Below are 3,918 nucleotides of genomic sequence, written 5' to 3'. Positions count from 1 at the left end.
TTATTAGTTTGATACTCGTTGACATTTTACTATGCATGCAGTGGTCCTTAGCCATCATTTCCATTTAAATATGTATGCGGTTTTGGAATTAGTTTTTGATTGTTTTGATCATTTGCGAAAACTGAGTTTTATATTATAGAATGACCAAAAATACATCGATATTTTGCTCACCTGCACAGCTTGGACTAGATTGTTTCCCCTGTAAATAACATATTTACCATGTTTTATAAAATGAATGAGTTAGAGCAGAGCAGGCACACTGGTATCTAAGGTTTTCATAGTCAAGTAGTTGTAGCCATTTATATTGATCGATTGCACAATCCATATTTGGATTATATTCACATTAGTTATGCAGTCTGAATCTTCTATAAAACCATGACAATAACCCTAAGCTTAACATGATTTGTGCCTAATAGTGCTTCATGTATTTTTCTTTTCCGCTTCTTAAACAAGTTATTATCTTGGTAAGAAATGTTGGAAATTTCTGGTAATTTCAAACACAAATTAACTGAATACAGAGTCAATGCTCTGTTTTTCTCCTCGGGATCTTTTGCACAGGGAAGCTAACATGTTTTCTGAGAACAGAGATTTTTCACACCCATAAATCTTTTATATTCATTAATAAAATGCCTGATACATGATACATATTTCTTCCTCTTATCAAAGGGATTCATCAAGAAATTTCACCAAAAAAAAACAAAATTACTCTGCCTCTTTTACAAATAATTTTACACTGCTGTGTAAAATCTTCATTCATTGCTGTGTGAAAAAAAACTTTTACATTTACTGCTGTAAAATGAGAAATTTTTACATTGGTTTACTGTTGTAAAAGAAATTCTTTCACATTCACTCCTGTGTGAAATTCTTCATTACATTCCAAATGCTGGGTTCTCACATTTCATATTCAAATAAAAAAAAATTACATTGCAATCCCATTTGTTTCAATAAACAACCACACCTGTAAAGAAATCCCAAAATTTTATTTGTTGCCGCAAATCTTTCTTTTCTTCCACACCGTTGTGCTCCTCTGGTTTGTTATTCGTTGTGCCGAACCGCTTTCTTGCATCCCTTGTTACAATGCATTTTCTTTCGCACTGCAGTGCTTTCCTTTTTTTTTTATCCCCGTGTGCAAATTACAATACAAAGTCAACACACAAAAAAAAAACATATCGCATACCTCTTTTTTTTACGAGTTAACAAGGAAAAATATAATAATGCCTGCCGTATGAAAGACTTAAAGTATTTACCTAAGACTATGACAGTTCATTAAATACATTAATGTTAAAACCGGCAGTAAAATCAAAAAAGGTTCAGGCAAGTTGAAGAAGATCTTGGTCCGTTGACTTGATCGGACGCATTTCGCTTGGCTAACTCACACAAACCAAACGATGTTTACCACCTGGGGAATGGGCAATTTTGGAGACGTACACTGGACGCGTGTCATTTAGTCGGGGTGTTCGAAGGCCCTCTGACAAAAACCGCTTTGTGCGAAAGGTGGTGCGATATGAGACTGTGGTTTTGTAGGAACTGTTTGCCGCGCAGGGGAAATTACAGTTTCAACACTCCCCTTTAATTTCAACCGCTGGGTTATCAGTCATACCCAGACATTTCCTCAAAATTCAAAGCTTTTATTGTCCAGTGGCTTTGTCAAAATGTCTGCAACCTGTTCCTGAGTCCTGCAATGTTGTAGAACAATTTCTCCATTGCTCACCAATTCTCTGATATAATGAAACCTTGTGTCAATGTGTTTCGTTCTCTTATGAAACACGGAATTCTTGGATAATGCAATAGCTGAGCTATTTTCACAAAAAATCACCGTTGCTTTAGCTTTCTCTTGGCTTAAGCTCCTTAACATCCTTCTCATCCAAACTGCTTGACATGCTGCTGTTGTAGCTGCCACATATTCTGCCTTTGCTGTAGACAATGCCACGATAGGCTATTTCTTAGAAGCCCATGAAATGGCTCCTGAACCCATGTGAAAAACATAACCGGATGTGCTTTTCCGATCATCTACACTTCCAGCCCAATCACTATCAGTGTATCTAACCAAATCTGAACATTCTGAGACAGTATATAAAATGCCAAACCTTTTAGTACCTTTAACATACCTCAGAATCCTTTTTGCTGCCTGCCAATGTGCTTCTTTTGGCCTCTCCATGAATCTGGAAATTAAACTAACAACAAACATTATATCCGGCCTAGTTGCAGTTAAATACATGAGGCTGCCAACTATGCTCTTATACAAGCTAGGATCAAAATCCTTGCTGCTATCCTTTTTGCTGAGTTTTAATCCCATTACTGTGGGAGTGATTGCTGCCTTGCACTCTTGCATATTAAATCTTCCCAACACTTCATTTACATATTTTGCCTGTGAGATAAAAATCTCATTTTCATTTTGATCTACTTCTATTCCTAAGAAGTATCTCAGCAAACCCATGTCAGTCATTTCAAATTCCTCTTTCATGACTGTTTTGAACTGTTCAATGAGGTAGTCATCATTACCTATAAAAATAACATCATCAACATATAATACAAAAATTAGCAATTTACCATCCTTTTCTTTGATGTAGACGGTGGGTTCTCCCTCACATTTTTCAAATCCATTCTCCAGTAGATAGGAATCTATCCTACTGTACCATGCTCTTGGCGCTTGTTTAGCCCATAAAGAGCTTTCTTCAATCTGCACACTTTGTGCTCTTGGCCTTTCTTCTCATAGCCTAGAGGTTGCTCAATATAAACCTCTTCCATTAACACTCCATTCAGGAATGTTGACTTCAAGTCCATCTGGTAAACTTTCCACTTGTTTTGAGCTGCTATGGACAGCACTGCTCTCACGATTTCCAATCTTGCAACCGGTGCGAAAGTCTCCTCATGATCTCTCCCATGCTGCTGCTTATACCCTTTAACAACCAGCCTTGCCTTGTGTCTTTCTATTTTGCCTTCAGCATTGCTCTTGGTCTTGTAGACCCATTTAACTCCAATGACTTCCTTACCTTTTGGTAGCTCAACCAAATCCCATGTCTTGTTTCTCTCTATGGAATTCATCTCCTCATCCATAGCTTCTATCCATTTCTTATCTTTAATTGCATCTTCGAAATAAATAGGGTCATCAACATGACAATACAAAGCAAACAAGGAATTCATTCCTTCATCATAAATGTCACTTAAATTTCTGAATTTCTTACCTCTTTCATTTGGTGTGCAAGTGCTTGAAGATGCACTTGAATTTCCTCCTTGTGGTGTGCTTGGAGAAGCACTTTCATTTATTCTCAAGGGTGTTCCTTGATTTCCTTGTGTTGGCGCTGCTGTTTGGGGATGTATTTCAGCCATCTCCTCATCATCTTCATCATGAGACAAACAATCTTTAACATTCACTGTTTTCTCTATGCTTCCATCCCAAGCTTCCTCCTCAATGAACTGAACATCTCTGCTCACAAAAATCTTCTTGGTAGATGGGATATACAACCTGTAAGCTTTGGATTCCTCACTGTATCCAATAAAAATGCATTTCTCCCCTTTGCTGTCCAACTTCTTCCTTAGCTGATCTGGAATGTGTGCATAAACCACACATCCAAAAACTTTCATGTGGGTGACTCCTTGCTTTCTCCCACTCCATGCTTCTTCCGGCACTTTGTTCATCACTCCCTTTATTGGACACCTATTCAAAATATATAATGCACAGTGTACCGCTTCAACCCAATAATCATTTGGAAAATGCTTTTCCTTCAACATGCTCCTCGCCATATCCATGATGGTCATATTTTTCCTTTCAGCAACTCCGTTTTGCTACGGGGTGTACCTGTAGGAATTTACAGGGTAAGTTCCTCAGAAAGAATACCAAAAGGACACCGCTCACAACCAGATCACAGATCAATACACCAGTATTTTTGACGTGGTTAAAACCCTCAAAGAGGGAAA

The sequence above is a fragment of the Pinus tabuliformis genome, chromosome 8, assembly GCF_031772625.1.
Source record: "Pinus tabuliformis cultivar Carrire ecotype Pingquan chromosome 8, CPIR1, whole genome shotgun sequence".
Taxonomy (NCBI): Eukaryota; Viridiplantae; Streptophyta; class Pinopsida; order Pinales; family Pinaceae; genus Pinus; species Pinus tabuliformis.
Note: the sequence above shows the minus strand (reverse complement) of the source record.